Source organism: Pinus tabuliformis, chromosome Q (assembly GCF_031772625.1).
Source record: "Pinus tabuliformis cultivar Carrire ecotype Pingquan chromosome Q, CPIR1, whole genome shotgun sequence".
Taxonomy (NCBI): Eukaryota; Viridiplantae; Streptophyta; class Pinopsida; order Pinales; family Pinaceae; genus Pinus; species Pinus tabuliformis.
Genome location: NC_142296.1, coordinates 826,762,771 through 826,774,597, shown reverse-complemented (window position 1 = coordinate 826,774,597; position 11,827 = coordinate 826,762,771).

Genomic DNA, 11,827 nt, shown 5'->3' with positions numbered 1-11,827 from the left:
TTGGAGCCCGATTTTTCATTTGGATCCCTGGACATGTATCTCTTATTGAGTGTTTTTCTCCCATCTACTGAGAACCTCTTGGAAGACAATGGCATTTTTTGGGTTGTGATGAAGGGTCTGGAGCAGATTTCCTTGTCTTGTATCAATCTCATTAAAAACTAAAACAAGGGTCATGAGGATAGTTCTTTTACTATGTCAACCTCGTTAAAAAATGAAATAGGTCTCCATGAGTAGAGTTATTTTACTTTTTTCAAACTCATTAAGAAATGAAACAAGTTGTCATGAGCATTGTTCTTTTTCCTGTGTCAAGCTCGTTAAAAAATGAATCAAATTCCCTTCCAAATTGATTCTTTGATTAGATCTCATAAAATCCCAGTTGATTCTATCACTTGATCTCATAAGTGAACCTTCACCCCATCCACTTGTTAGTAACTAGTATTCTACTTAGGTGAATGAAATGAAGCTTGGGGGACAAGTACCTCGAATTGGTTCTTTATGTTGGGGTCATGCAAACTTATCTCGAGCATAGTTTATCTTTGTTTCAAGCTTGTGTAAAAATGAAACCAAATCTAAGCATAGTTTGTTTCCGTTTCAATCTTGTGTAAAAATTAAACCAAATCCAAGCATAATTTTTTCTCATGTTTCAAGCTTGTGAAAAAATGAAACCATCCTCAAGTAGACTCAAGCATAGTTTCCCATGTTTCAAGATTGTGTAAAAATGAAACCATTTCCTTTTTTACCTCTTGTGATTGTCGTCTTATCAGCCTGTTTTTGCGAGATGAGCCTTGTTTTTTTATTCCATCGTCACCATCTCTTTGGCCGATCATACGCTTTCACTTGATTGTTTTACCCTTACCTGGGGAACATCTGTGATGAGAGATCTCATTATCCAACCCCTTGACCTTTACATTTTTTTAGTAGTTCCATCATCACCGGAACGAATCGATATCCTTTTATACCACTTTTTCCTCCAGGTGAAGTCATCTTTAATCTCTTTTATGAGTCTTGAAAAATGAAAAGATTGTCGAGTACTTGTCGTTTCAAACTCGTAAAATTAAATGAAATGACATCTACTTAGTATAAGTTTAAACCTTTTTTGAACTGAGATAGACTATTGTATGAAAAAGGAAAACCTTAGTCAAACATGAATAAGAAATTCTCTCGAATATTGCTTTCTACTTTTTCAGGTTTGAGAGACAAATTACGAAAAGGGACCTAATGAAGTTTTCTTTTTTATCTCTTTTTCAAACTCTCTAAATATGAAAAAGACACGAGTTACTCTTCCATCGGACTCGTAAAAATAAAATTATGAAAGACTTTTCATCGTGACAAGACTAAGTTTCTCCTTCCCAAGGCTCGTAAAACTTACTAGAATGGATTCATTCAAAGAATGAAATTATACAACAAGCATATGCTATCCCCTTCAAGTTTGTGATAAAAAATAATTGGGGTAATTTCTAGAAATAGTGGCGAAAAATGAAAGTGAAACATCTCTTGTATAGGTAGCATGTCACTCTTGAACATGACGCTCATCTATCTCTCGTGTCAGGTTTGGGATATCCTCGCTCAGTCACCTGTCTTTCTGGGTTTGGGGTATCCATTTTGCCTCCCATTTGACTATTCAATTTCATCATCATGACCCTTGGTCTTATGTTGAGTCAAATGCTTCCACACTCCGGAGTCGTGTCGCTGATATGTTCAAGAGAAGTCATATCTGCAGTTGATTACCTATACATTATCTAACCCTTTGCTACAGTCTTGGATCATACTCATTGATTCCACTTTATTCCTCATTTTGTGTCGATGATGGGGGAATCATCATAGACCTCCTTTGACAGGTCAATTCCTGTCGACTTTAGCTCATTATTCAGGAAGGTGACTTAGAGACTCCCTTTCAATACCTTAGAGCTTTCATGCCTTACTGGAAAGTCTTCACATTCAACAACAGGTTTTCATCATTGGCCTTCAATCGGATGATTCTATGAGTGTTCGACTTCAGCTTCAATTTTCACATTCATGGATTGTATTGTCATACCTTGAGAGCCATTGTCATTATTGGTGGTTTCTCTCATGCTTGTTAATGACTCATATCATTGGCCGGTAATCAAGTGGTTTTATAGCATGTTCAACTTCAACACATTCGTTGCATGTTAGGATTTGTACTTTGATCAGGTTGGGATGGAGCGCAAGACCCTGAGTTTTGTCTTATATGACTAAGGTTGCGTGGAGTTATGTATTGTTCATGATTGTACACATGTTTCTTCTATAAGGATGATTGTGACCATACCGTGGGACTTTATATTTGTGATGATGGTGATCATTCTATATCGGGTGGATGTGTCCATACCTTGGATCTTAGACTTAGAGATGATCATTTTCATTCGGATGGTTGCACCCATACTATCGATCTTTTCACATAATCATTTCTATCTAGATGGTTGTATCCATACTGTGGATTCATATTTTGATATCAAATAAAATTATGTATATGCATCCTTGATTTGCAGGTCTCCTAACAATGTTTGTTCTCGTCCTTGCAAAATCTTGTAAAGCATCTCAGCCATCACTCCCTATTCTTCCTTCATGCTTTAGGGGGCATCTGTTACACAGTATTTTTTCATGCCTCTTGCACTTCCCTATCTCATACACTTAAGTGCCATAAATTTGGAAATCATCCAGTGTACCCATCCTGATATGTAATCCAGATCCTCCCTAAAGCACTGATGGAAACATACCTTGAGCCTTCCCTAAAGAAGTAAGCTCTAAAACCCTGATTTCAGGACCAATGCGACTGTGACACTAGCAACTAGTGTTGATGGCCAGTTGCACTATACTAGCCTTGCACTGTCAGTGTTATTTTTACTTAGATAATCACATCGATCCCTAAAAGGAAAGTTTTCCCAAAGAGGACAAGAAGCTTCGTGATCTAGAGGCTTCCAAAGCGACGAGCTAGAGGTTGTTTGGTGTGGATGTGGTTGAATTCTCCCAATATTTCCCTTTGATCTTATCTCTATGAGATACCTCCTTGAGATGAGGGCCTTCTCCTATCTTTGGAGAGATCCTAACTCCCTCTCCCTGCCTATATATTCATCCTCTCCCATTCCCACATGGTTGGTCTCTGATTATTTGCACCTTATGCTAAGATAGTGCCTACATGCTACTCATTTGGCTTGGAGAAGGATTGTGTGGAGAGCTTGAGCTTTGATGTGGTCATTCACTCAAGGAGAGCTTATTGACATTAAGGCTTGGTTGTATAGTTCCTCCTTTATCTTATTAATATATAAAAATATTGGTTTAATTTCCATAAATTCTTGTGTTAATGCATCATGTATCTTAATACTCCTTGATCTATTAAGTGGATTACTTTCGATTATGCTTGTTGTACTTGTATGTTTTGTTGTGTCTTTGATCTCTAGTGTAGGTATTCAAATGTTGTGAGCAGTAGAGCTTAGCCTAAGGAGCGAGCAATTTGACATCTTCAACAAACGATTGTGTTATAGCATCAGAACGAGGTAGGCCATATTCCTCTACTCTCATTTCAATTGTAATTTAGGAAAGTGTCTTGCATATTGTCACGTAGGTTGCTAGTCCCACTCATTGAGCGAGAAGGATCGTCTCTGTTCACAAAGAGATTTACCTACACAGAAATATATGGATCAAGTAATCCTAGATTTAGGATCTGATGCCAACGTATTACCTAAGCAAACTTGGGAATCAATGGGAAGAACAAAGTTGCAATGGTCGCCAATACAGTTAAGTATGGCTAACCATTAGAATATTGTCCCTATGGGAAGGTTACCTGGCATCATAGTAGATATCGAAGGAGTCTTAACCATTGTTGAATTTGATGTGATTGTAATTGTAGATGATAGAAACCCTTATTCAGTGCTACTTGGATTGGATTGGGATTTCGACAATTTGGAGATAATCAATTTGATGAAGACACAAATGGTGTTAAAAAGAGACAATATGAGGTTCATCATCCCTCTAGACCCCTCAGAAGGAGTGCGCTATACAAATTCTGTCTGGGATGAGTACTGTGACGCAGATATTGACAACATTTATCACATAATAGCTAAGGAGGAGGATTGGATTAATCCTACTACAAATGGAAAATTGGGTTTGGATCATGAGAGTTCTTGTACTTCAAATTCTGAGGAAGAACTGGAAAATTGGCAAAACAGCTTATATGAAGTGACGCAGGAGTTTGATCAAATAAGGTGGTAGTATTCCTTTTTTAGATCGTGTTTAGTCCGGTTGCACTTATCGCATATCATATGTGAGAGGAGGAGTCTTAGGAATGTAATGAAGAGTCACATGTTGGTGCGATTTGTGATATTGCAATGGATTTCATGTTAGTGCGATCCACGATATTGCGATGGATTTTTGCAAAGGAAACTTTTGCCATAGGAACGAGATCATTGCACTTTGATCAATGGTGGATAGTGATATCAGGCAAGTTGCTTGTGCAATGTTTAACCGCCCTTATGGAGCCGATAAGGAATATAATTCCTTGATCTATAAAAGTTCGTGTCTGATTTTGAATTTAAATTCCAAGCACTTGATGACCCAATATATGTTGGATAATAGAGGTCATCAAATCCTATGGCTTGTGGGTCTTCAACTCGCACACGGGTTAAAAACAGCTCAACCCCCGCAGTTGACTATGACATAAGACGTTGAATATGAGATCGACGGCTAGGAGTGAGTGTGGGGCTTCAACCACGATCAAGAAATTTCATACTCTCCTACCCCCACAAGTGCTGATCACCGTCAACCTACCATATCTGTCGATCTAACGAACTAGATCTATCCCTCCAACCTTATTCTTCTGCCATTAATACTAAATTACCATGATTAACACATAAACACTAAGATTTACAACTAAAGTATGAAAACAGAGAAAATACCCGGTTAAGTTTCAGAATGCAGATTCATAGAGGTAAACAAGAGTCTTCACCAAGATTAACACACAGTTGCACATTGAATCAATTTATTCAATATAATAGTAGTTACAGAGTCTTGGCCCTCTCGGCTCAATTACAGCAATTTATCTGACCTCTATCTCAATCTCAAAACCATATATATCACTCAAATCTTGCCTCTCACTCAAACCTCAATCATCTCAGCTAATCCCTTTCCATTACATTTTCTTCTCTTTTATGAGTCAAATCTTATTCTAACTGTACTAACAACTCGATCTCTATTTTAATCAATATCAATCAAATCTCTCTTTTTAATCTATATTACACATCTATTCTAACAACTTATCCCTTAGTATAAAATAAGATAATTTCCTAATTATTACAATAATGAAGTAAAGATCATTTTCAAGAGATCCAACCCTCTCTACCAAAACTGACTTTTGACCACTCAGGTCAGTGAAAGTCAACTCATTTAGCCACAACATGTGAACAAACCATCAAATTTCTGGCTAAGTCCAGATGCTCCTGCATCAGACTCCCGGGGAAGAAAAGAATCATCCCTCAGAATTTCAGGGTTTTCTACTTCTGCAACTCTGTTGTTGTCAACCAACTAGCATCCTCCACTGGTTTCCTTTCCATTTGACTAGATATTGGAAATAAAACTGTCCTCTAGTTCTTTTGGATACTCTTTTCTCCAAACAGCTTCCACCTCTTTCTTAACTGTCTTTGGCATTTGTTCTTCCCAATTCAAAGTTTGAACTTCATCTTCTGTAGTTTCCTCCTGTAGCTTTGTCTATGTCTCTTTATATGGATACAAATGTACAACATTGAAGATAGGTGATATTCCTATCCCTTCTGGCAATTCAATTTCATAAGAATTAGTTGAAAACTTTCTTACAATTCTACATGGTCCTATCTTTTTCATTTTTAGTTTATTTTAAGCCTTAGCAGGAAATCTTTCTTTTCTCAAATACACCATCACTAAATCTCCCACTTGGAATTCTTTCTCTCTTCTTTCATATCTACTCTTTGTTTGTATTTCCCACTGCTTTCCTGCAATCTACCTTTTACATCTTCTTGTAGTCTCTGCATCTGCTCTACAAACTCTTCAGCTTTTGCACTTCTTGTCTCCTATTTACCCAAATTTCTGAGCTCATACACACCTCTTGGATTCATCCCAAAAACAATCTGAAATGGACTCATTCTAGTACTTTGGTTTGGAGTGTCATTATAAGCAAACTCAGCCTGAGCTAGTGCTAAATCTCACTGCTTATTATTTTGATACACTAAACTTCTCAATATGTTTCCCAAGCTTCTGTTTACCACTTCAGTCTGTCCATCTATTTGAGGATGATATGCTGAAATGAAACTGAGGTTAGCACCTAGTTTCTTCCAAAGAGTTCTCCATAAATGACCTACAAACTTTGTATCTCTATCAGACACAATACTTACAAGCAATCCATGTAATATTACAATTTCTAAAGAAAAAAAATAGATTAGCAATATGTGTTGCACCACTAGTCTTCTTACATGCAATGAAATGTGCCATCTTGGAAAATCCATCTACCACAACATAAATGGAATCATTCCCCTTTTGAGTTTTAGGTAACCCCAAAACAAAATCTATGCTAACTGCATCCCATGGTTGATCTGGTATCGGAAATAGCTGGTACAATCCTGTATTCTGGTTTCTCCCTTTAGCATGCTGACATATCCTGCACTTCTCAACAAATCTCTTAACATCAGTCTGCATCTTTGGCCAATAGTAAAAAGTATTTACCTGAGCAAAGGTTTTGTCTTGTCCAAAGTGACCAGATAATCCTCCACTATGTTTCTCCTTTATTATGTTTTCCCTCATAGAACATTTGGGAATGCACAACTTGTTGCCTTTAAACAATAAACCTCCTTGGATAAGATAATATAACCACTGAATTTTGTTATGAACTATTGGATTTTGTATTGCTATATAAATATCTTTGAAATCTGCATCATCTTTATACATTTCAACCATTTCTTCAAATCCTACAACACCAACTTTTAATTCTTGCACAATGAAATTTACCCTTCTTAAAGCATCAACAACTTTGTTCAACTTACCACTTGTGTGTTTTATCACAAAAGTAAAGCTCTGCAAAAACTCTACCCACTTGGCATGTTTCTGGTTCAATTTTGGTTGGTTGTTTATGAACTGTAATGCATGATTGTCAAAATACAATATAAACTCCTTTGGTAGAAAATAATGTCTCCATTTTTTTAAGGCTTGTACAATAGCATAAAATTCTTTATCATAAGAATAATACTTCTTCTTAGCTTCATTTAATTTCTCACTAAATTATTCTATTGGTCTCTGTTCCTGACTCAAAACTACTCCAATTGCAACTCCATAAGCATCTGTTTCAACATGAAATACTTTTTCAAAAACAAGTAAAGCTAAAATTGGTTTGTCTGTAATTTTCCTCTTCAGTAACTTAAAATTCTTGTCTGCTGCTTCTGTCCACTTGAATGGCTGATTTGTCTCCTTGATTGTTTCAAGAATTAGTACACAAATCTGACTAAAACCTCTGATAAATTTCCTTTAAAAACTTGCAAGACCATGAAAACTTCTTACCTCAAATATATTCCTTGGAATATGCCAGTTCCAAATTGCTTGGAATTTCTCTAGATCCATTTTCAACCCTTCTTTAGAAACTACAAATCCCAATTAAATTAATTCTTCTTTCCTGAAACTACATTTCTTCAAATTTATCAGTAGTTTCTCTTTCTGCAGAGTTCTTAAAACCAATTTAAGATGCTCTAAATGTTCTTCTTTACTTCTACTAAAAACTAGAATATCATCAAGATAAACAATAACAAACTTGCCTGCATATTCCTTCAATACTTCATTCGTCAATCTCATGAATGTGCTAGGTGCATTAGTGAGTCCAAAAGGCATCACTAACCACTCATACAACCCACTATTTGTTTTAAATGCAGTCTTCCATTCATCTCCTTCTCTAATTCTTATTTGATGATATCTACTCTTCAGATCTATTTTAGTAAAATCCTTTGAACCACTCAAACAATCCATCAAATCATCCATGCGGGGTAAAGGAAACCTATACCTGATAGTGATCTTGTTTATGGCTCTGGAATCTATACACATATGCCATTCATGTCCTTTCTTTGGACTGAGTATTTTTGGTACAACACATGGACTAAGACTCTCTCTGATTAGTCCCTTATCCATCCATTCTCGCACTTGTTTTCCAACTTTTGCATTCTCTTAAGGAGTTAATCTTAATGTTGCTTTGTCTGGAAAACTTGCTCCTGGTATTAGATCAATATGATGACTAATACTCCTAATTGGTGGCAATGCATTTGGAAACTCATCCACAATAATATCAGCAAAATCATTCAACAGAGTTTTGATTTCTTCAGGTAAATCATCTAAGTTTGTGGAAGTCAAAATTACCTTAGGTCTCCCTATGACAGCAAAATACATTTCTTCACCTTTTCCAACCTCTTGCAACAGCTCCTTTCCACTCATCAACATAACACTGTTTCCAGGTGTTCCTTTGTTAGCTTCATCCTTCAATGGAAGTAGTGTATGTTTATTTCCATCCTTCTCCAGAGTATAAGTATTTTTTCTCCCATCATGAATAGCTTTCTAATCAAACTACCAAGGTCTTCCAAACAATACATGGCATACATATATTGGCATTACATCACACAATATCACATATTTATAAGTACCAATATGTATCTCTACCTTGCATTGTTCTATCACAATAATCTGATGTCCTTTTTGCAACCATGACACTTTATAAGGAGTAGGGTGTATTGTCTTCACTAATCCTAGCTTCTCCACCATCTCTGTAGAAACAAGGTTATCAGTGCTTCCACTGTCAATTATCACTTTACAACATTTACCTTTGGATTTGCATGTAGTTCTGAATAAACTCTTCCTCTGGGATGGTTCTCTAGTCTCTTTCTCTGCCTTAAGTAATGCCCTTTTCAACAACAGGGATTCTCCTACTTCAAGGGATTCTTCCTTTTCTATAATCTGAGGTGTTTCTTACTTTACCTCAGCCACATTCACATTCCATTGACTTGTTGTTCTATTATGAGGACAATCCCATGATCCATATCCCCATTCTCCACATGTGTAACACCGAATATCTCTTCCTCGACCTCTTTCTCTGGGTGAAAATCTTCCTCTATTAAAATCTCCCCTTTGTGGTGGTCTACTACTTGAACTTCCTGCTTCATTCTGATGTTGCTAAAACCTTGGTCTGGTAGTTCCTCTACCTCTTACTGAACTTTTCCCTCTATTCGTCTGATTTTGTTTTCTCAACATCTTCTCTTATGCCTTCAAACTGCTTGATAGGCATCTTCAATGGTCTTCAAACTCAGCAAGTTGATCTCATCCTGTATGTCATATCTTAAGCCATTTATATATATGGCTACCTTCTCCATATCATCCTCTACATGTCCTGCTCTAATACTCAATCTATAAAACTCTTATGTATATTCTTTAACAGACATTCCTTTTTGCCTTAAATTCTGTAACTGTTTGAAAAGATTTAACTGATAATATTTTGGCATAAATTTAGCTTTCATTTTACTCACCATTTTGTCCCATTGCTTGATCTTAGACTTTCCTTTTCTTGTTTTGGATGTTTGTAGTTCATCCCACCAAATAGCTGCATGACCCTTCAATCTGGTAACTGCAAATTTCACCTTCTTTTTGTCATCAACCTCCTCATAGTCAAAATATTTGTCCAATGAACTGATCCAATCCATTAGCTCTTCTGCATTGAGACTCCCTTCATACACAGGAATTTCCACCTTTGGTTTTCCACCTACTCTAGCCAACATCTTGATAACTTTGGTAGTTTCATTTTAGTCCTCTTCTTCTTTCTCAAAAGATTCTTCTACAGCTCTGGCAACTCCTTCATCAGTTGTTCTCCTCTGAGCAATCTCCAGTGTGTCCATCATTGTACACAGACTCTGGATCTCCTCCAGCAGAGCTGCATTTGCTTCAGGTCTTCCTTGACCTATGCCAGCTCCCCTCCTCAGTAGCATGTTTACTGCAGTCAACTCAATCTTTGTGCTCTCATACCAAAAATGACACAAGAGTTTGATCAAATAAGGTGGCAGTCTTCCTTTTTAGATCATGTTCAGTCTGGTTGTGCTTATCGCACATCGCATGCGATAGGAGTCTTAGGAGTGCAATGAAGGGTCACATGTTGGTGCGATCTGCAATATTGTGATCGATTTCATGTCAGTGCGATCCGCGATATTGCGATGGATTTCTACCTAGGAAACTTCGGTCATAGGAACGAGATCATTGCACTTTGATCAATGGTGGATAGTGATATCAGGAAAGCTACTTGCGCAATGTTTAACCGCACTTATGGAGCAGATAAGGAATATAATTCCTTGATCTATAAAAGTACGAGTCCGATTTTGAAGTTAAATTCTGAGCACTTGATGACCTGATATCCATTAGATAATAGAGGTCATCAAATCCTACAGTTTGTGGGTCTTCAACTCACACATGGGTTAAAAACAGCTCAACCCCCAAAGTTGACTGTGACATAAGATGTTGAATATGAGATCGATGGCTAGGAGTGAGTGTGGGGCTTCAACCACGATCAAGAAATTTCATACTCTCCTACCCCCGCAGGTGTTGATCATCGTCGACCTACCAGATCTGTCGATCTAACGATCCAGATCTATCCCTCCAACCTTCTTCTTCTGCCATTAATACTAAATGACCATGATTAACACATAAAAACTAAGATTTACAACTAAAGTATGAAAATAGAGAAAATACCCAGTTAAGTTTCAGAATGCAGATTCATAGAGGTAAACGAGAGTCTTCACCAGGATTAACACACAGTTTGCACACTGAATCAATTTCTTCAATATAATAGTAGTTACAGAGTCTTGGCCCTCTCGGCTCAATTACAGCAATTTATCTAACCCTTGTCTCAATCTCAAAACCCTATCTATCACTCAACTCTCTCCTCTCACTCAAACCTCAATCATCTCAGCTAATCCCTTTCCATTACATTTTCTTCTCTTTTATGAGTCAAATCCTATTCTAACTGTACTAACAACTCAATCTCTATTTTAATCAATCTAACAATCAAATATATATTTTTAAGCTCAATTACACACCTATGCTAACAACTTATCCCTTAGTCTAAAATAAGACAATTTCCTAATTATTACAATAATTAAGTAAAGATCATTTTCGAGAGATCCAACCCTCTCTACCAAAACTGACTTTTGACCACTTAGGTCAGTGAAATTCAACTCATTTAGCCACAACATGTGAACAAACCATCACATTGCTCTCTAAGTCTAGACGGTCCTGCATCATGAAGTCTCTACCACAAAACCACTTCATTGCATAACATATGAGGTATGTAATCTACCTTATTATGATGGGATTGGAGAAGTAAGCCTATTTCTTGAATAATATGAAAGAGAAATACCAGAAGAACAGAGGTTTCAAGATTTGGATGTAGACCTAAGGTCTACACCTACTACATGGTAGGGTACACATAAAAGCAATATCGCAAATTGGTCGTAGTGTCGAAGATTAATGTGGATCAGGTTTGGCTCGATCGACACAGAAATTGAAGTAAATTATGATGGTAAGGTTGATCCCTAGGAGCATATTCATCACTACACTTCGGTTTGGAAATAAATTCCAAAACAAGAGTGGGTACATGGATTTATACACACACTAGAAATGATTCCTATGAATTGGTACCTTGAAATAGAACTGTGACATGGAACTGCAAACTGGGCAGATTTGGTTGAAGGGTCTATACTAACATTCAGTTTTGACAATGATTACCCATGTATAAACTTAGCTCTTCAGGAAATTAGAGTAAATATTTTTGAGA